The sequence below is a fragment of the Diorhabda sublineata genome, chromosome 5 (genome assembly GCF_026230105.1).
Source record: "Diorhabda sublineata isolate icDioSubl1.1 chromosome 5, icDioSubl1.1, whole genome shotgun sequence".
In the NCBI taxonomy this organism is placed as follows: domain Eukaryota; kingdom Metazoa; phylum Arthropoda; class Insecta; order Coleoptera; family Chrysomelidae; genus Diorhabda; species Diorhabda sublineata.
This window is the reverse complement of record NC_079478.1, coordinates 29,480,394-29,504,541: the sequence shown is the minus strand read 5'-3', so window position 1 is coordinate 29,504,541 and position 24,148 is coordinate 29,480,394.

Below are 24,148 nucleotides of genomic sequence, written 5' to 3'. Positions count from 1 at the left end.
TAGGATTGTTTTTTTTTTGTAAAAATGACAAACATCCTTTTAAAGCTCATAAACCTGATGACTGATAACTCATTATTGTTTGGTGTCATTTGGCAATGCACTTTACTTCGATATCACTGATCGGTTTGCGTTAGGTTATATAAATTTTTAACACGCTTATACCTATTAGCTTCATATGTTTGTTTGTTTGGAACCCTACTTTGTAGCTTATTACTGTTAGTATATCCCTGCACTTCCATTGTGTTCGTTAGCCTATCTGGCTAAGGAGTCAACCTCCGTATTCGCTAGTCGTGGGTTCAAATCTCAAAATTTGTTTTGTCGGCAAAGTTTTTTTAGAAACGATCACAAATTTTCTCTTCACATTCAAATTTTACACTTTAAATTTTATTATGTTGTTAGAGAAGAATTTTACAGCTCTGTCGCTCTATTGGACATTTACAATACAAATGACTCACAGAAAATTTTTATATTTGAGAATATTTTCCAGTTTTTAGTTTGATGTGCTTTAAAAGCATGATTTTTGGCTTTTTTGAACTATAATTATTTTTTCTTTAAGCCGTTAACTGCAATCTTAGTCAACTTTTTTCGAATCTTTGAAAATCTCATGAAAATGGAATCTTTCACTTGTATGATTATTGAGAAATACGGAAAAATCTCTTAAATAGTAACAAAAGATATGGATGGCTCCATCTTTAGATCTAATTGAGCGTTTATTAATAAAAGGCGAACCTGGGTTGTTATATCACCTAATTAATACACTATGTTTAGATTTAATTAAGCAAGATGGCATCAACTTTCGGTAGGATATACGTTTTCAGGAAAACATTAAACAAAATGACTTCAATTGTAAGTAACTGCTGGAAAATCTATTTTGAAAAGAGAGAGATTATTTCCTTTTACCAGAAACCAAGTTTCACTTTCACTTGAAAGTGTATATTAATGGGGAAAATCCTAAAAATTACATTTCCCAGAGTACTGTTGGCGAGATGTCAAAAATTTAAATAACAGTGATGAATCTAGCATGTAATCAAACATACCGGGTATTCAGGATTCTATGGACGGATTTCCCCATCGGCTGGAATCTTGGAAGGATAGATGACATTTTTAACATCTGCTACGTTATTCACCCATCGACCGCTCTAGAAAAGTAGAAAAGTGACTAGTTCTAAAAGGATTTCTCCCATTTTCCAACAATCACGTGAATCTAAAGAAAAAAATGGGATATTTTCAAATTCAGTTTTCCAAGAGACTTTTAATGACTCCACACTCAACAAACCGTTGAATTTCAAAAGTGTTGGAAAAGCCCCTTTGTATCAGAAATTAATACGTCCAATGTAAAAAACAACGTATTTTATCGATGTCACTTTTATGTCAATATATAATTTTATTTTGGGCTTCAGTGGAACTCTGTATTCGATACCATATAGTCTTTTTATGTAGGAGAGAATAATAAAACCTACTTACCAATCCACATTTCAGTACGGTAATTTTGAATACTATTACAGAATAATCTAAATATTTCCAAAAAATTCATGAATGCACTCGAGCTAATACAATTTTTTGGGCTTTTATTGGCCTTTTATAACCACAAGTTCTAGAAAACAATAAAAAAAGGTTTGGATTAGTCAAAAACCGTTTGTATCAAAGATTAAATCGCCATATCATAAGATCTTTGAGTACTTATTTGCCAATAACAGATAGAAATTCCAACAATCTCTTTCCGACAAGGTCCAAGCTGTAAATTCTTAACAGTTTAGTTCAGTTGCAACTTGCAAGGTGCATTGTGCATACTCGTGGATTCTACTGTAATTATGGAAAATTTCCCGGGGTCCCGTAAACTCAAATGAATCGGTTCTTCGGCAGTTAACAAAAAATATCAATATTTAATTGTTTTAAATAATTTACAAACAGACATATGTAAAAGTGTTTATGACATAGTGTAATTAGTGTAGATCTATACACTTATCAACAAAATGGGACGAGTTTCAAATAACATGTAAAGTTTTATTCCAGCAAAACCAAAATTTAAAATAGAAAATAATTTGAAATAAATACTTCGAAGGATAGTATATGCTTTCTTCTTTAGATGGGAATTTCCGACAATAAACAAAGTTTTTGTCACGCTTCGAGATGATGAGGATATAACCCGAACGGAGTCGAAGCACACTATGGAAACTTTTGAAAGAAATAGGAAACGCATTCCATGAAATATATTTTGATAGAATAAAATGATATCGTAGTATGGAGAAGAAATTACCTGAGGAGTATAAAAGAAATATGAAGCAATAAAGAAATATATTGTACTTAGAGAAAACGTTTATCAATAAAGGACATACACCAATTAAATTTTAGAAAGGTGACAGGATTTTTCAAACAATTCATCTAGTGGTTTTACTCTACCAATAAGAAAGAGGTAAAGACCGATAATAGTTCACATCGGCAGTTCAAGCGGTTGTTAAAAGTTATTGACTTTTGAATCTGCTGATGTTTTCATAGAATTTTTCGAACAAATGATAGATCCTTTTCCTCAGAACTGTATAATAGTGATAGAAAATGCACTCAAGACTATTATAAAATTGCCCACTAATAAGTGGTTGAAAAAAATATATACAGAATTCAAATTCCAAGAATATTTCGTTTCGGTGGGAAAAAAAAAACAAAGAATATTAGTTGCAACAGTAAATCTTCTAATCCTGAATTGGATTTGTAAGAAGTAATTCTACTCATAGAGTTGAGTTTTTATATTGAAATGTTAGTTTATGAACGTAAGGTTGTTTCGAGATATAATTTAAACCCTCATACCTATATAACCAGTATGGCACAATGTTTTTCATACCTTGTGAAACAATGAAACATTTTTGGAAAAAAATTGCACTTTTTTACCTACAGGTATGAAAATTATAAGCAGACTAATTGGTGTAAATATAAGTATAGACCCCATATATTTATGATATTTATACAAATGTTATTTCATACTAAAATACTTTTGGATTACGAATGATTTACTATTTTATTACTCTTTTATCCATAAAAATGGACAACAGTTACTTAGGTATTCCGCAACAAATATAATTTATAATAAAATACCAATTTCATTGAAAAACCAAACTGTCAATTACATTCACACGTTACTATTATGTTAACAACTTCTTGGGTAGAGTAATGAATGTATAAAGCACACGAATGAAAATTCAAGGAACGAAGTGATATAACTTAGCTGTTTTGTCTGCTACAAAGCTTCTAATTCTGGTTATAGTTGGAATGCGGCCTACCCTCTAGCCAATTTCTTATCCAAGTTTAACTAAAACTTCCACTTCTGAGACAAGTTGAAAAGAAATCTTGTCACATAGTTTCCACCGAAAATGTGTAATAAAGTGCGAATATAATTTAATAAAGGAATTTTGTCCTTCATTCTTCCCAAAGCACTGGCTCTACAAATTATTTAGGAAGAACACAGCATGTTCCAAACGTTTGTTTTGTCAGGTGCAAAGGGCGAAAACTTTTTAGTATATATTATAATGAAACAGCACTGCTATGCCCGACTTCATTTTTAACCCATTTTAATTATGCTAATCTCGAGAGAGACTGTTTTTTTATTTCAACTGTAACTTAAAGAGAATAATGAAAGCGTTTCTTGTTTATGGGTATTTCGTTGAAGAATTTACACGTTCACGAAAGGGTCAACGTTTAATTTAGAAGGGTTAATTATGAAGGGATCAACATCTGACATCCCTTAACAACTGAAATATGTTCTCTGTTTTGTAGTTATCATGTTTTTATATCAAAAATTATGATTGTGATTAATTTTGGAATAATATGAAAAATTTCAAATCAAAAAAATTTCCTATATTGGCTGAAGTATATGATTCTTTAATTGAGTGAAAAACACACATTTCTCATAGATTTATTCTATTTGAAGAATGGAATATATCACAGAAAATTTGAAAATAATACTTTTCGTCATTAAGAATCTGACTAACTAGAAAATCACCAGCTGGTTTTGGTACAACAAGCATAAGACAAAAATGATAATTGAATATATTAATGTTCTGCAAATCTTTTAAAATTGTTTCTACCCAGTAGAGCATGGAGTACCGGTATATACTAAGTGCGAAAATCAAGCTAGAGCACTGAATTATGAACAGATATAGGGTAAAACAGAAAGAAGCATTATCTCATTCAATATAAATAAAAGCAGAAATACCTCAGGTTAGTATACTAGGCCCTACACTCTACTTACTGTATACCAGCGATATACCAAACTGTTTGTTAATGAAACGGCTGTTTTGGCCACCGAAATAACCACGAAGAAGCTAATATGAAATTACAAACATCCATACACCTGATTAACACCTGGACTAATAGATGCCGTATCGAGTTAAATGAAAATAAAACTGCTCATGTTAACTTTATGAACAAACAAAAACAAAATTTCTTAATGAAAATAAAAAATTCCTTATACCAACATGCGAAGTATTTGCAAATGACACTTGACGCTAGACTTCGCTGGGCAGTCCAAGAAACGCGAAAAGGTATAAAATTGGCTTCTAGGTGAAATACTTTTTTTTTAAATGTTGTAGTTGTTGTACTAATCTGAAAAGCTTTTTTTAATATTCGTATGAATTAATACGAAGCCTCTTGTGTGAATTGAACAATCGCATGATAAATTGGTTTATCGACGCTTTTAAAACAAAAAATTATTTCTTTACTTTTGATTTCTGACACCTTACAACAAAGAGGTAGAGACTGATTTTTATTCTTCTAGTGCTTGTTGCTGACTTTCGACAAAAACACCAAATAATATAGCAACATTTCAACAGGTGCATCAAAAATCTATTTTTCAGCTTTTTTGACTTTGACATGTTAAGATAATATCGCAGATGAAAATAAAAAAATTAATAAACAAAATGTTTTATCCAAAACGAACTTCTTTGTATGAAAGTTTGTAAACACCCTCGGTCCAGATGCACTGTCATGCCCTTGACATAATGAATCAAAACAATTCGTCACCTGATGGTATAAACCCACTTAAGTATCTTTTCACATGGCGGTGACCTGATTATTTCAGTTTCTGAACAATACTTAACGTGATTACTTCCATAAAATTAACCCGATAGTTCCCGTAAAGCCAGTCAGTCTATAAATGATCACTAAAAAGCAGACAAATACCTCATCTCCGTATATAGAATGAAATCGTAAAAGAATCTGTTCCGCCACTGCGATCACATTTGGCTTCTGATCTAGAAAAGCACTAATATGATATATGCACGTTGCGAATGTTCTGTTAACATAACGAATTTTCTGTGTTTGCTTCGTGAACAGAATTAACATGAAGTTTTGCGTATTCGTTAACTGAATTTACCCTTGTCGTTTGTCTTTTGCCGTCTGTAGGTCGGTTGGTTGGTCGATTCGCGGTAAATCTGCTTTGTTAAACTTTTCTGCCATTTTGTTTTTAACTTTCGTTTTAACTGTGAAGTAGTATCTGAACGGGTATGGGACCGTATGGGAGGCCACTATAAATTGCTACAAATTCATTGCGAAACTGTCGTTTTTTAACCATAACTATTAAAAATTAATTTGGAATACGTATATTGAAGGACTTTGATAAATTGAAAGTTGAAAACCTCAAGATTATCAGTTATATGTCTTTTTGTGCATTTTAAGATTTTGAAATGTTATTTGACCAATTGTGCCAGATTTTGTTGGTGAATGGAATAAACACTTCATAATTTATAAAGCTACAATTTGTTAGCTCAATATAGATAACAAAATGTAACTTTGATGAAAGCAGAGATAGATTAGATTTATCGGAGTGGGTTGTAGCCTATTCCACTAGAACTTATCATGGTCTTTTCCAAATTCATTCTTCTTATGAATCATATCAGTTTAGAGACTCAATATTTCAAGTGATTCCTAACAAATGGCTTTTCTAAGCATTGTCTCGAAACCCGTAGGTTTGTTAAACTATTGCAGTGCTTCAAAAAACATAGACATTAGCAGAAATCTATCGATTGAATATTATTTATTCCTAAAATGTATTGAGTTATCAGAATGTTAAGATAACATCTAAGATCGATTTACTGTCCGCTCGCTTTAATTCCAACCTTTGATAAGGTCATGAAGATAGTGGTTAACCAGCGAATCTTGAGTCACTAACATCATCAACGATCAATACATAGAAAATCTTTTGGCCTATGTCACCAAGGTGGGCATTGAAGAAATATGAGGAATCCAGAGAAATCACACTGACAGGGTTTGGAATGCCAACCTCCTAAATTAGTTCGTAGGGTATGTTATGCTCACGCATCGACTGATTTATTACCTTTATCAAAGACCAATCCATCTAGGTTGCTATCGATGGACATAGCTCAGAGAGGTTTGAGGTCAATACTCTTTCTCCTATACATCAGTACATCAACGATCTACTCGACAAAACTAGACACCCGATCTACAACTTTGCCGACGATAGTACACTGGTGTCGTCGTTCAAATCAAACGGCCCATAAACTCGGCTGACACCCAAATCAACAGATCACCACCATCAATACCGAAAGCATAGTCACGTGGCCGAATTAGCTAAGGTAGCTTCATTAAAAGCTGAAGCCCCCTTAAGACTAAGAAGATATATACTTCGCAACAGCTTTTAAATCTCGGCATGTCCCAGATCGTTCATTTTTGGAATATATCGAAGTTTTAAACTAATGGAAATATTGTTTTTAAACATTATAAAAAATTATCAATATGAAACTTGCGTTATGATTTATGACTTTCCCAACTATACGGGTAATTTGAAAAAGACAGCTTAAGAAAGCGACCCCTTTCATTTTACCACCAACTCAATAAACGATATAATATGAGGAGCATGAAATAGAAGCTATTATTTCCATCAAGGTTATGAACATAATGAATTCCACAATTGTTATGCTGCTACAAACTCTTCTACTGGTATAGACCGTGAAGCCGGTCCTATTGTTGAAGCTGAAGTTTGGTGGACACGACAATTATTCTTTGGAAGGTCGACTTATTTCTATGATTATTTTCAAAAAGACAACTTCTAAAAAGATCTTTGTTTGTTCACGGTAAGATAGAGATTTCCAGGCATGTAAGATTCTAGAATGTGATGAAAGTATATAGGTTCAGAAGCAGGTATCAGTGAACAATTTGATGTTATGTGTTTGTGAATAGATAGTATATAAATAAATTTCATGAGTTAGAAACACAGTATTTATATATTCTTCCAACCATTTTGTGATTATAAAATGTTCAAATAAATAGCATTAAAATACTGTTATATTTTGTGATTCTAAATTGAAAATGATATGTTTCGATATTTTCTAGGTCACTCTTGATTATCAAGGATTCAAGGATAATGTAAAATCTAAATAGTACTGTCCACACATATGGGATTTGCTGATATAAAACAATTATGGAAGTGCAACACAGGAGATGTTTTGATACACATGTTGAACAATCAATTTTAGGATTCATATATTAGAAGTAAAAGCAGTATAACCAAGAGTAGTAACGTTAATAGTGATTAATAGTGTAGTTAGTTAAGATGTAGTGTTAACATTGTTAAAATTGGGGGAAGTCGTAGTTAAGAGGTAACTACAACAATGTATCAAGGTTCTGAGGAGATTCATGTTAGACAATAGTAATAAGTATGATTAACATTAATTTGTGCATGGGAGATAGTGCAGTTAATTTTGTGAATAATCTTCGACATAGGTAATTATAAAATAGAATGACAATTAGAATTCTTGTACCATTTTTTCATATATTAAAATTAAGTCTGTTATTACTTTTTTATCCATTCACTATCACCTTTATGTCGTATTATTTTTTTCAGTATATAGCCTTTCCGTATAGTACCTAAGAGCTTACATTTCCGAATGGTATTCTTCTTGTTGACTCCTGCGATTCTCTATATGTGGAAGTATCCCATATGCATACATATTACGGTCTAAATGATTCCCTAAGAACTCCACTGCTGATTGGAAAGCAATACGTGTGCTTTCTACTTCGATTGTTAATTGTAATGTTTTTCTTCTAGCTGCCAATAGCACAACTCCGATAGTATGTAATATCCTCCACGGCCCTTCCTATTTTCGTTTCTAAGCTACGGGCATCTTTAGATGTTACCTCCACTGCGAGATCGTCACAGTATTCAGTGAAGGTCATATCATAATCATAATACCTCATCGTAGTACATGTTACAGACTGTATGCTCCAGCACTGAGCCTTCATAGTATTGTGGATATTACCGTCATTTTTTCAAAATTTTCATGTAATATATTGTATACTTGCGAAACAGTGTGATTTCTTTCGAATTCATTCAGAATACTTCTCTACGATGCGTTTTGCATTCTTTCTCTGAAACCATATTGTACTATAGTTCCATCTGTTTTCAGATTTCTTTCCCTAGTCTGCTGCATCCATAAGTTGAAGTTTGCCATTTATCTTTTACTAGGTGCGACATGAACTTGATGAGAGCTTATATTAGGTAAACTGTTTTCCTAAAAACAACTCTATGAAATTTCTTACTGATACTGAAATAGATGCTGTCGCACTTTTGATGTGAATAGTATGAAATAATCACATTAATTTTGTTGATTTATTTTTTTGCTAGTGTCATTTTGCTTCATGCTCTCAATTTCCAGATTTGTGTTCTCTCTCTCTAACTCCTTTCAAATATTTGAATACTAGTTTTCATTCTCCTTTCATCCAATTTCTCCACTCTATCCGATCCTCTGCGATTTCATTTATATATTGTATAGTTTTCCCTTGTTTTTCCTCTTCCTGTGCTCCTTCTTTTAACTAGGTTTTCCTAGGACTCCTTTTCCTTGTTGTATGATATATTTTTGCTGGTATTTCTCTCTTTATGGGTTGTACCATAACATATTTTGCTACATCGTTTCCTATTGGTTTTTTTTTTGAGCTTCGCTTGAATTAGCTCAGTTCTTATCATATCCATCCCAATTTTTATTCTATTTTACTCAGTTGCTTCATCTCCGCTGCTACTATCCTAGTTTGTATTTTTTTGTTCATTGCCAAGTTCCACTTCCATATATTAACTTGGGTACAGTTGTCGCCTCGCATACTTTTGTCATTATGCCTTCTCCTATTTCTTTTTCCCGAAAATTTTCTTATTAGAGCGTAGTATATTTTGATTTGTGGAAATGACTCTCAGATATGCAAAAGTGGTCACTCTATCTATCCGTTGTCCTTTAATTATTAAATATTTCCCATGTCCTTTATTTTGATATAGTACCATTTGAATATCTTCATATTTTCATTCTTAGGTCTTCTATTGTCTTTGTCCATATATCCACTTTTTCCTCCATTTTCTTGTATGTATGTATGTAATGTATCTGCATATACTAATCTATTCATTTTTACTGGTTCTAGGCTTCTGTAACCAATTATTGTTTCCAGTTTATAGTCCTACTCTTTCATTGTTATAATGATACTATCCATGACAAACATGAATAAAAGATGACTAAGACTATCTCTTTGCTCTATCCTAAATTTCGTCGATCTTCTTCCGTTTATTTGAACTTTCCCTCTTACGTCTTCATTTCTCGTTTGGTTAATTCTGTTATTTTTTAGGGATTACTATATTCCTCATACTATCCCATACCATTTCTCTATCTATTGAATCGACTGCAGCTTTAAAATCGATGAATTCATTATGTAATTTTTCCAGCTGTTCTATTTTCCTTCCTATTAAGCTCCTTCTCATGTAAATGCTTATTTTTCTTTTCTATCTGCACTTTGGTCTTCCTCCATTTTCTCATTAATGTATTTACCTAGCTTTATCTCCTACATGCTTCAAAGCCATCTGAAGATAAGCATATTGCTCTATAGTTTGCATTAGATCATCTCCTTTTTTATGTAGAGCTATCAATAGATTTTCTTCCCAGTCTCTGGGTATTATTTTTGTGTTTCATGCTGTATTGAGTATCTTTTACATCATTCAAACTCATAAAAAGAAATACTTAACCTCTTTTAAGGTACACTCTCTAAGTATCAACAAAATCTTAACTTTGGTTGTAAACCCTTCGATAGTGCTATGGATGTTCAATAAATGAAATTCGACAACAAATCCAATAAAGTGAATGCTATAGGATCAAATTGAATAAAATTCCTCCTCGTCGAAGCACGTAATATTTTTTATAAGTCGGATAAAGTTTGAGGTTAAGCCTCAAAACACTCATTATCATATGACTTTTCATGTAAAATACCCACAGTAAAGAAGTTTCGAATTTTATGAGGAAAAGGCCGCAAATTTGAATACGATATAAAGCACTAAACATCTCATACGATGATATAAAAGGATTTTGTTTCAACCAAATGGGCGAGAGGGTGAAATGGAGTTGGTTAGAGAGAGCTACGACCACATAATTTCTATAGAAAAATGATTTTGTATTGATAAAGGATTCTTTTCATAGGTTTACAGTTTTTTGGCAAACAATTTGTCACAATCAATCAATAATTTTATTCTTCATTTTTAGATGAATCCACGAATGGTCTTCGATTTCAGATTATTGCATGTAAAATCTACGAGTATACTGAAGGTATAATTGTTATGAATTTTTTTATTTCTAATAACTATATTCCAGATTTATATCAGAAATGGAAGTGATGCAGATATGAAAGAGACTCTAATATACGACGGAGTCTTGGCAAAAGTGACATTACAATGAAATACCTTTTTGTGGAAAAAGATTCAACATAATCTCTACTAATTTTTCCAATCCATTCACAAATCACCTCTTCATTTTTCTAAAATTGCTATGCACCTAGCAACTTCTTCAAGCTTAGGTATAGAAATTGATCAGAGTTTGTCAGATCACTTGAATATGGAGGCAATAAATTGTAGCTTTATGCAACGATAGCAGACTAATTCGCAAGTGTACTTCCGTGGTAACACTGTTCAATAGATGTGATCGTTTTTCATAAGTTCGGAAGCAAAACGTGACGTTAAATCTATATAATTTTAATGAGTTACACACCTATGAAATCACAAAGATCTGTAGACAGAAAAAACGTTTATTTGAGAACACAGTCCTCGGATTAAGTCATTATCAGTTCTTTTATTTCTGAAATATAATACCATCTATATCGATGGAAAAATTGGCTTGAATTACGGTTGTACTGAATATTTTGTTTACAGCACTACTACACCAACACTCACGATTAAACTGTTTCGATAACAACTTATCGTCTTCAGAGACTGAAGGTAAACTAGTTTACTTACTCTGAAGTCTCTGAAAACGACAACTTGGTTATCGAAACGCGCGTCAGACTGTAATCGTGAGGGTTGGTGTAGTGAGTGGTTTAAACAGTGTATTCAGTATGAATATCGCCAACGGTTCCAGAAATTCCAACTTAGTTGAATTACGGTTGATAACATCCAATAATTCATTTGACGAATTTTTTCCTATGTAATCTTTCAAATGAAATGTTTAAACAATCTTTTAATTGACGTACTTGTTTCTTTAGCTATCGATGATAAAATGGCACGATATATATAAACCATAAAAATAATTCTATGAGATAAGGAACTTTCAGGATAATATTCACGTAACTTTTCGTCGTTTTCATCAATTGTATATCCTCATAAAAAGAGTTGTTTCATTTACATTCGAAACTCCTTTCTCTTCTTATTTACTCAACCACAGATGACATCAGAAACACCGTGAACTTTTGAAAAGTTATATCGCCCTCCTAAAGAGAAGGAGATTTCCGCTAGAATATATACTAATAGACCAGGACTGAAGACTTTAAAAGAAGAAAAAAGTGGAAAAAAATAATAGTAGGGTGAAACACATCCAAAAAGGAAGAGAATATGATAAAAATAAATGGAAAAAGAATTTACTGGCGATCTGAGGTCGGGAAGTGGATGGGGTTGAGATTTAAAGGGTAAAAAACGATTTATTTTTATTTCCGGAAGAAAAACTTATGGAAAAAAGTTAAATGACTAAGTTGTAGGTAATAAAAAGATCTGCGCCTCTTATAACATAAACATAAAATTGAAATAATAAATTTGTTTTTTATCTTTGACCAAAATTTAGATATTTCAATTTTTTACATAAACTTTGAGGTTTTTTTTATTACCTACAACTTAGTAATTTAACATTTTTTCTTAGGAGTTGTAGTTGGAGTTGAAATAAACCGTTTTTTACCATCAAAAACGTACCCCTTTTCGTTTTCTGACCTTAGAACGTCCGTAATATTCCTGCTTCTATTTCAATTATACTCTCTTGCTTTTCCAAAACATTTCATCCTTCTATATATTTTCTGGTTTCAAAAATGATCGACCATGAATATCAATCTTATAGGGATTTCTAAAATCATGAGAGACAAATATTTGAGTTTTTGTCAAAATCATTGAAATCGATGTAAAAGTAAACTCAATACTTTTAAAAGAACAATTCAACCCAACAAAGATACCAACTGGTAATAAAAGACAAAGAACACAAACGAGTTATTTATGACTTTTGTCAGATATTTATATAAGTGTAAGTGTAAGATATAAGTGTAAGTAGTAGTGAGTTGTTTATGTTTTGACCATATTAAATAGTAATACTAATATGTTGAATCTGTGACTGAAAGCATATGAATTAGAAATCAGCGGACCTTTATTTATAGAAGGAACATTAAATCAGCATATTAGTTAAAACTATTTACAAACTTCCTCCGACAAACTCATTTCAATATGGCGACTGCTCTGCTCATTTTACACAAACGATTACTGATTGGCTCAATAATTAGCTTGATGGAAAATGGTCTTAGAGAATAAGTGTGGGATGAAGGGTGAATAAAAATAGTTTATCAAAATCACATTCCAAATGATAGTGGAATATTAAAAAAAAGGTATAGGCAGCTTTTGGACAATTCCGAAAACATATTAAAAAGAGATTTTGAAATTATGTCTATTTAATTATCAAAAGTATTTCCGAAATTTGGTATATAATCCTAGATGTTGAGTCTAAAAAATTTTTCTCAGTAACTTTTTTTCATATTTGCCACATAAAAGAAACTTTACAGTAAGTATACATCATTTCTCAAAACATAAATGATGTTAGAAATTATTCTTTTTATCTCTCACATGAGTCCGTTTACTTATCCAGAGACACATTGTAGATTAGGATTTGGCCTATTCTGATTCAACTAAACCAAAAGCAGAACTATTGGATTAGAATTCTCCAGTGGTATAACATTCTGAACACACATCGATATAAATTACAAAGGACTACTGCTGAAGAAATCAAAAAGTGAATTTGGATTGAATCGACAATCAGAGGTCATTTGATTTTTAAATTCCCAGTGCTCTCTTAGAAGTGAATTTGGAATTATATGAAACAAATACTTTTTGTAGGATGTCGATAACCGAAGAAGTTATATAGTACATTCTTTATCATCTTAAAATATAACCAACCATTGGTATTAAGAATATATTTATTCCAAATTTTTAATTATTACTGTCATGTTAACCTTACCAATGATTATAGATCTTTTGTTTTTCGTATAACACAAATCAGTCTATATAAATTCTTTTCTACAATTTATGAAAATATTTTGAGCGAAACGTACGTACTAAAAGACATAAAACACAAGACCCTTCTTTTTACACAAGATATTGTTAGTTCTGAAGCTGACCGTAACATATATTTAAGTTGAAAAGCTTTGTGAGGGTTCGTATCAATATTTCTCAAAAAGTTTTAAAGTTTACATAAGTTAAATTGATAGGGTGGAGATGTTACTGTCCGACATAATTTCCAGGATTGTATTTGCTGTTGTATGAAATATAAAATTTGAGTTCGGTATTTTCAAATACAGGGTAATCCCGTCTCTAGGATAGATAGAAAACTGAAAAATATTTGGAGTTTGCTCAATAACAAATTTTCGTAATACCAGCTGCATACATGATAAACGGCGTTGAAGAAAAAACAGAATACACATTTTTTACGATTTTGCCACAACTAGTGGCAACATTATATTTGAATTTTATATATGTTTTGGCTGATACATCCAATGAATTTGTTTTTATGTCTGACTCTCGTAGGGGCACTAGTTACACGGTTCTTACCAAGTAGTATTCATTGTACCGTTTTCGGAATAATTTAATTTGAAAATTATGAAGTAATAACCGATCCTGGCATAAAGTATTGGTAAAGTTATTAATTATCATTATTATTATTAATTAGTAAGCATTATGTAATTTGAACATTTTGTAGCCTAAATGAGACCCCATCGATAAAACGGATACAATTAATAAAATTGACTGAAGGTTATCGTTTCTTGTAACGTTTCACAAAACTTTAGGTAATAAATTAATAGGTTATCGCAATCCACCGGGAATTATAAATGGTGATATGTACCTGGATTTTTAAAGAAATTACATATTCAAGATATTAGAAGATTTAATGTTACAAGAGCGAAGATCTCTATTTTTTATGGACAGTGGAGGTCCACCTCACTTTGATAGAAGGTGTGTGTCGTAGAAGGTTCCGAATCGGTGGATTGGTAGAGGTGCAGGGGCTCCGATTCATTAGCATTCTCGGTCATGCGATTTTAATCTCTTGGATCACACAGTTTGGTCGTATCTTAAAGAAAAAGTTTATATTACAGAGCTAAATTCACCTCAAGACTTGAAAGATAGAAATCAACGTTATTTTAATGACCTCATAGCTCACTTCCAATTTAGAAGATTAATGGGTTCTTTAGAAAAAAGGACTTGAGTATTTGCGAAAACGGAGGACATTTTGAACATCTACTCTAATTTGAATTCTATTTCCATATTACTAGCCGTTTTTAAATTTTCATTTTGTGATTTTTTGTTTAATCAATAAATACATAATTTATCATCACTTTATAGCAGCATCGGTTATTACTTCATAATTTTCAAATCAAAATATTCCCAAAACGGTACACAGTATAGAGTTTTATCAAGAGTACTTTTTAGTTTAAAATTAAATTACGTGTAAGTTCACTTGAAATTTTGCTTAATAAATCTAATAATAAAAAAGTTATGTTCAATACTACTTGGTACGAACCGTGTAACTAGAGACCTCTATGAGAGTCAGGCATAAAAACAGATTCATTCAATTATACAAAATATGGATGGCGTTACAAAAATTTTTTACTCAGCAAACCCCAAATATTTTTCAGTTTTCTATCTATCCTAGAGACGGCAGTTTTTTCATACTATGAGATTGAATTAATTCACATTTCACAGTTCTTTAAAGTATAATTTGAGATATTCATAGAAATAGTACGGCAATCTGAAACAAATCCGAGGGAGAGTGAACTACAAAATTGATTATACCAATAATGGACGTAGGAACTCTCAATATAGGTAGCAATTATAGAGTAATCAGTATATAAAATATTAACAATATATAAATAATAAATAAATTAAATAAATGACTTAAAAACTAAAAACAGGGGAGTATCAAAACTGTTTTATACAAAGAACATTAACAATGGATGATGCAATTCATGCTATAAATTTACTAAAAGTGATCGAAAAATGCTATAAGCACAACATTGGAATGCAAATGCTACTAATCGAGTTTAACCAAGCATTTCACAGTATTAAAAAGAGGATAATTATAAAGGATAACAGACAACTTGAAGTACCACAAAAGTTGATACTATTAGGGAAATTATCTCAAATTCTAAGGGAAGGCTAATGACAAAAGAAATATTATCATATGGATTTCAAATAAATGCTGTAGTAAGGCAAGCTGATGGACTCTCAGTGAGCGGTATTCTTTAACATTGCATTAGTAAGGGCATATAATATCTGTGGAAGTATCAATGATAAATCAAAGCAAATAATGCCATATGCCGGTGATTCATCTCCAATACCGAGGGACTGAAAAAGTCTTAAAGACATTTCCACACAAATTGTGAAAGAGGAAGTTAAAACAACACTCAGAATAAAGACAAAGTATATTGAAACTGAGAGAAAATGGAATTCACAAACTATAAACAGTAAAGATAAATGACCGTAGCTTCTACTAACTAGTTCACACCCTGAATGTGAATGATAAGCAACAAAAATGAACAATGTAGTAAAAGAATAAGCCAAGCAAACGGATTAAGACTGCGAGTTGTAACATCAGAACAGATGAAGAACAACAAAGGATACATGAAAAGAGAATAATCCGGAAAATTCGTAGAACAGTGATATAGACAGATTAAAAGAATATGAAAACCACAAGGATGAAGGAAAATAACAGAATGGAGAACGTTCAAGAAAATACTGCTGGTCAGACCCAAAAAGTGGAAGGGGAGATCAAGTTATACAGGAGTACATTACTGGAACAGTCGAATGCAGGGCATAGTGAAATGGAAAGAAATAGTTAATTTGAGCTGTATTTTTTTTGGTAAGAAAATGCGTTGGCGCGTAGTTAAATACTCTTGTTGTTGTGAAAAGAATGGTTTGAGACATTTGTAATGTGTATTACTTCAACCAATAGTTCTTATTTATTAAAATCATGATGTTTGTCTCCTTCTATATTCTCTCATATTCTCAATGAATATTCTTAAAGAAACAGCATAAGCATGACTGCTGAGAGTTATGTCATATATTTTATACTATATAAGGACGTCAGCAAGTATAATTGTGGGTGTTAGCTAAACAAAACACCCATTTTATTAAAAAAACATAGAAACTCTCAATCAGTACACAAATTAAAATTAGAAATTTCAAAGAATTTCTAATTTTAACAATCTAATATAAAAACAAATTAGAAAACATTCAAAATGATGTACGTTGTCCTTTTGTCTACACATAATAATCATGCTTTGAAAAATGATTATTGTCTCTATAATTATTATCTAAAACCCAATGGCAGAGACATTTTAATCTAATTTTCTGACCTTAGAATGTCATTTTATAAGTTTTTTCATTCCCAATGGCTTTTCCATTCTGTATATTCGCTTACATATCCAAATCATGTAAAATATTTTATGTGTCATGTCAGATATACTCCAACGTGTCTACTCAAACTCCATCATCTATGATATGGAATACTTAACTAAGTTATATACGACACCTGTCAAACTCCAAACTATCTAAACGGTTGAGTAAATGTTCCAATTAAGCTAGTTAACTGGACGCCAAGGCGAATTATTATTCGAGGCGATAACAACATGACGATTTATGTGAACAGATAATATTCTATAGTTCCGGAGACACGAAATTATAATATAAACTTGTTGCTCATATTTTGCGGCTGACCCTAATTGTGCTGTATGCGTTTTGGTGTCTGTGTTAGTTGGAAAGTAATGGAAACTTGAAGCTTATCAGTTCCAGAAGTCTTTATGTGGTTAACCGTGGTAAGTTTCTAGAACTTTCAAAGTTGTTGACATAATTTGGAAGTAGTTAAGTGTCTCATTAATCGATTAGGAGAGAGCGCATTATGAAATTGATGCTAAACGTTTTTGGTATCGTAATGACTTCCGAATAAAAATATAATACAGTAGTCTAGCACTTTCATTTAAATGATAAATATGGTGTTAATTAGCAGATATTCATGAACTGCGGTTAATGGAATTAGTCTGAACTTCCACAAACTGCGAGATTAAAAACTGCGCTTCTTTGCGGTTTCGTTAAATTTTTGAATAGTCCAATATCAATGGTCACATCCAGTATTTGTATAACAGATAATTATATTTGTTTTTACCGAGTACATAACAATCTTTGGAAGCTGAATGTTACTCAAAGTAGAAGTAAAGAATTCTACTTTACCACTTCTTACAGAGTGCTTTAAAAGCTGTACAACAAAATCCACTCTACTGTGAAATCGGTCTAAGATAATTCCAAAAAAGACGATCTTCCATAGAATTTAAGCAAATTCAACTATTTACATAATTCTTCCAAAAACGAAAAATTAAATTTTAATGACGTTAATGACTTTTATCAGCATCAATGAGATCAGCATTTCCAGAAAATGGACTTGTTCTGAACAAGTAACAGAAATATTAGCGTGAGAATAATATGATAATTACCAAAAATTGTTATTTTCACTATCATTCAGATTTACTTTACAGTGAAAGAATGTGGCTACGTTTAAGTTTTGTTGTCTACCTCTAAACATAACCTCTTAGAAAACATAAACAAACTAATGCGAACTCTATAACTCTCCTATGGACTAATAGAAAGCAGCTTATTTAATGAAAATGTTGATCGATAGAAGATTCGAACCTCCGATCTCCGTGTTGGAAATCAAGCACTTTGATAACCTCACCAATTTCGCCGTTACCGTTCGGTACAAGTTTCGATGAGATGAAGGTACATAAACAGCGAAGTGTGGTATCAATTGATTAATATAGTTTGAAAAAAAACAAAAAACTATGGAGCATATGAAACTAAAAAGTAAAAAATAAATATAGCTTAGAAAAACTAAAAAACTCGCTTTTAAAGCGCACACTAAAAAGTTGAGAATAGTTTTTAAAATCTGCTGAAAACAAATGTACGAGTGGGTTTGTTCTATATTTCTCGTACATCGAGTTCCTGAGGATTTTTTCACATTAACTATAGTATTTTCTATTCATCATTGTAACAAGCTCGTTTTAAAAATTATTATAAACTTTTTAATTTGTGCTTTAAAAGCGACCTTTCCTATAAAGTACATTTTAGTAAGTGGAGTATGTATGTAGTGAAATAAGCTTCAATTATTTCTAGAAATAGGCAAAAGAATTGTCAAAAACTAATTTGTTGACTTTTGGTACCTGGGGACGTGTTCAAATGGAATTGACATCGTCGAAGAGAAGTGAAGGTGATTTAAAATCATCGAATAGCTGTGAGGCTATCGTTATTACCAACTTTTCTTTTTTTAGAACTTGATTATTACTTCAAGGTACCAGATTTTTGTCGACCAAAGGGAACTGAACGGAATGTATGGAAAATGCAAGTCGTAGTTAATTGTGTAAATACTTACCTAAATGTTGATAAACATTCAGGTAATTCCAAAAATATGTTCAATTTACATCACAAAGTGTCACAAAGATTCACGGTCCAAAGAATACCTCGAATTCTTTTTATTATGATGCTCTCATAAGAAAGCCATTTCTGACTTTTCAGTATAATACATCAAATAACGTCTGAAACGTCTGAATAAATCGAAGCTTTAGAAAGCTTTAACTCTTTATCTGTATTCAAACAAAAGCAGTCGGTTTAATTTATGATATCAACTTCCATTTTTTTCTGTATGTTGTCAATGTATTTTGTGAATGATATTCAGAAATATATAAACCTATTAATGTCATTTCCATTCATCTTATATTTCAATAATAATTCCTAATCATTAATTTGTGTTATTAAAAACAATTCGCCAATAATAAATAAACGTTATTCTATAAAAAATATTAACAACGACACGTCTGTTAATTTAATATTTGCATATTTATGTGAAGCTGCAATTAATGAAATCCCCAATATCTCCCAGTAGAGAAAATACTCCTCTGCATTTTCAATTAGTTCAAGCTAATGTATACATTATTACCGTAATCTTCACGTTGCATATATAAATATGAATTCAACGATGCTCTTTATATTCTCCTTGGCAATATTTTTGGAAGAAAATGTTCGTGTGCACTCTTGGAATTGTTAACTAAAATACACAACCGTAGTTATCTGCTAGACCAATTTTCTCTCTGCGCCGCTACGTTCATTTTTTACTATTTTCCTCTATAAGCATAAGAAGATTAAATTTTCTCGTACGAAGCTCCAATTTCGAACCGAATTCTATCACCGGGGAATATCTAAGCCAAAAACTAACCCATTTCAAATATGATTTTACACATTTTACTCAAGTTATATCTGTGCCGTTTAATTTAGTTCATACTCGATTAAAGCTGGACGTCAAATATTCACATTTAAATTCCAATTTTCACGTTTACAAATTTTCATATTGTATAAGTAACTAAGTAGAAATCATGAATTTGTGAATATTATTATTAATTGAAATTAAATTTAAATTTGGCCTAAATTGGTTTAACTAAATTATAAATGAAATTTCACCTCATTTTTTTTCAACGCGCATAAGCTAAAAATGGTATTTTCCTCAGAGATATTCCACTTAATCCTAGACTTTTCTTACATATTTCCAATAATTTATTTGTTTCTGTCGAAGGTAATTTAGCATTATTGATAATGTTTTCGATAGAATCTAGCATTCCATCCTTGATAACGTTCACTTTAATTATTTCAATGATACAAGTATGATAAACTTTGTAAATTGCATGTACGGAAGAGTTGCTTAAAAATTATTTGATATCAGCTCTATGAATAAATTCTAAATCAGATGTTTCGGAAATATTGGCGAAGATTAGAACATTCAAGTTTCTTTTAATCTGATTTATCTGAGTTAGAAGAGCATTAACAACATTTCTAGTAGGCGCTAACGATTCCACTTCATCAAGTAGCACACACACTAAAATATTTTAATTTTGTATAATATAATTTATTGTAGGAAATACTTTATTCACTAATTTCCCACTTTTAGAGAATCATTTTGAAAATAGACTGTGGCTGTTGATTTCCATTTGTATACCAAATCCAAACTTTTTTCCCATTCTAATTGTGAATTTTTGTGCTAACGCCTTACAAAGTGAAGTTTTTCCAGTACCTTATATAATTAAAACTAAATGAAATTCAATTCCTTGCATTAAGCTTTGAACATTTATATCCAAAAAGGTAGGTTAATCAAATTAGTTGGAATAAATATGATTTATAAATACAAAATATAACTTATTTTCATTAACGTTCTACGTTGCTGTTGGCAATCCCTGTTATTAACTTGTGGTTAAACTCGGTTTGCTTGATCATAAACGTACTCGAGCGCGCCGGGTATGTGGTTTTTCTCATCCTCGGGGTTCTATAGAAACGTTGGTGGAAGGCACGAAGCCACACTTTTCCCTGAAGATGATACAGTTCATTATAAATTCCACGATTCTTCGAGGCATTAAACAATAAACAATATTATTAACATGTAGGGAACTTCTCAATGGTAGTTTACCCTAAATTCTACAATTATATATCTAGAGACATAAAATGAATATTTTATAATTGGTAACCCTTTTTATGCCATTCCTTGTTTAATGCAATAAAATGAAATTTCAGTTCCCGGTAATAATAACGGAACAGAAACGTTATCAATTGAAATAAAAAACTATGTATTAGAATAACACACACCACCCTAAAGTGTGATAGGAATTCGCCTTCGTGGATCTGCTACGTTTCGAAGTCTGACATAAGTTTAAAAAAATTACTGTTCCCTTCTTATAGATTTTTTTTTAATTAAAGAAAGTATCTAGCATTTCTCGTATCAAAAAGTTGAGTTTAGTCATTACGTTTGCTTTTTTTTCCGCAGCAATTTCCATAATTTCCTATCCTGTGTCTTTTGTTTTATTTTCTGGTATCTTATCCCTCGATTTTCCCTGCCATCGTCTCTCCAGCTCCCTATTTCTTTCTTTTTGGGTAATTTCGTACTTCATCTATCTTCCGTATCTATCGTTCATCTTCCTTTCTCATAACATGATCAAATTATGTTAATTGTCCTTCTTAGATTTTGTATTATAAATTCTTATTTTCTCTAATAGTGCTATCTCTTATTTTGCTAACACACAAACGTCGTAAATTTCTTTTGGATACACCATTTATCATGATATAATAGAAATTGAGATTTCATGATCACTATATATATATATATATATATATATATATATATATATATATATATATATATATATATATATATATATATATATATATATATATATTCATGTGGTATCCTACTCACGTGCGCTCATTCCTATGTACGACTATGTTCATAAGAACCACAGGGATTGCTTTTATGCCTAATCTGATAGTGCCGAAACCGAGGGCAGCAATCTTTAGGATAGTAAATATTATTGGGTTTAGTGCATTTCCAGACCAAACATTATCCATCAGATTAATCTTAATGAAGGAGAGGGATAAGAAAACGGTAAATTAAACTGGTTGATCTGATATAAGTGTTGGGTGTGTATGGTGGTTAAGTTTATTTCATTATATGATGACGCTTTAATCTTACATTGTATAAATAAGAAAATATTGCATAACATGAATTCAAAAATGTATATTTGAATTTTTGTATACAAAGCTACAAAAAAATAGATGTTCATCTATTTTTTACTATTCATCAATAAACATCAGCGCTTTCATTTATCGTCATAATATGGAATTTGAGTTTTCTTAAGTGATAGAGATTGCGAATTTTCAAATCAAAAAGTATTTTTCAAAGTTAATCACGTTAATCGTAGCTATTTGCTCAAAGATGTACTATTTTATGTATCAGAGAGTGATGAAATGATAAGATAAAGCATTAGTAATCCATAGACGTACCTTTTTTTTAGTACACAGTTGAAATATTTCTGAAGATACGACGTCTGGCTATTAAATAACAAGACTGGTTGAGAAAGAGGTTTTTATTATAAAATTTATTCTACATTCGAATGCTCCTCTTCAATATACCCTCGCCAAACAGGACCTCTGCCGTTTTTTTTACCGCTTCCTTCGACTCAAATCGGTTTCCTCTCAAAGCAGATCTTTTTCTAACCTTTCAAGGAAATATGAGCGTACCCGTTGACGCAAAAGCTTTTGATCGGGAGTTAGATTTTTTGAAATCAACTTCGCACAGACATTTGTCAAATTTTGCCGAATTTTCCATAATTACAATAGAATTGACAATAGACTGCACAGTGCACCTTGCAAGTAGCGTTTAAACTGAATTGTTGAGAGTACAAAACTTGGATCTCTTTACAAGATAGAAAATTTGTATTGACTCATACTCTCATGCTATGATTATGTAATGTACCCAGGAATGTTGATCATTCCAGTTTTTCGACTGCTCTGAATGGTTATGGAAAACCAATAAAAGCCCGTATTTGCTCAGGTGCATTCATGAAAATTTCTGAAAATATTTAGATTATTATTATTAAAAATGACAGCAATATTAGATTAGTAAGTCAGTTTGATTACTCTCCCGATCATAAAAATAGACTATATTTATATACATAACCTCAAACTAAAATTGCTGCTGTTTTTCAAAATAAAATTTGTCTTCTTGTAAATTTAAGTCATATTTTTGAGCCAGATAACACTCATGGCCGGGTACCTTCCATCCAGCATCCACTTTTTGATATATATGATTGACACTTGAATTACGCAACATTCTTCTCTAAATTTACTTTGAATATCAATCATCAGTTCACGCAATTTATAGTTTTTTAGAGTTTTCGTCAGATAGATTTTATACCACATGCTTTTTTGATACATCAACGTGTCTAAGAAGGGAATGAGTGAAATTGTGGAAGAATATTCAAATTTATCTATTCATCTGTCTTACAAGAAAGAAACTTGGCATACACCTATGTATGCCATGCATTGTATGCATCTATTTTTTGCCAATTGGAGTTAAATAGTTGTAAGAATTGGTGGAATTTATCGTCGATAGACTCTATAGATAATGTATTTTCCTCATTTGAATCATTTGGCAGAAATATCATCAAAAACCCCTTTAGAAATTAATAATTTACAATCAATTAAAAGTATACCTAAGAATTTTGTCCCCTTTCGACTCATATAGTATATAAGTAAATGGTTGGCTCTAATGCGAAGCGTTTCAAATATCAAGGGTTTTTGAAAATTCTTTCATATTTTTAGAATGTGTTCAGGTGTACATTTGCTCTAATAAAACCAATACATAACTAATACGTAGAAAAAGACAATAATGTATCTATTTTCATATTCTTTAATCTTGAACAGGTTTGAGCGGCAAAACGGCAAATCGGATATAATTTTCAAAATGCTGTGCACATCTCTTTTCGTTCTTGCTCGGTTACATAGGCATCTAGTTCAAGCTGCTCGCCTGCAAAGTAAGAGCAATTTATACACAGACACCCGTGCACGTGGGAAAGCCCGCTCCCCCGTCCCTCCAAGTATCCTGCTCACAATAAATCCATCCGGATTCGAAGAACGTTCCATCATTTCGACAGGTTCTCATTTTCACAGTATTCCTTCTTCTGTCCTGAATTCCATTGAAGATTCTGGGAAGTATTATCTTTTTGCTAAGAGTTAGCCTATTGG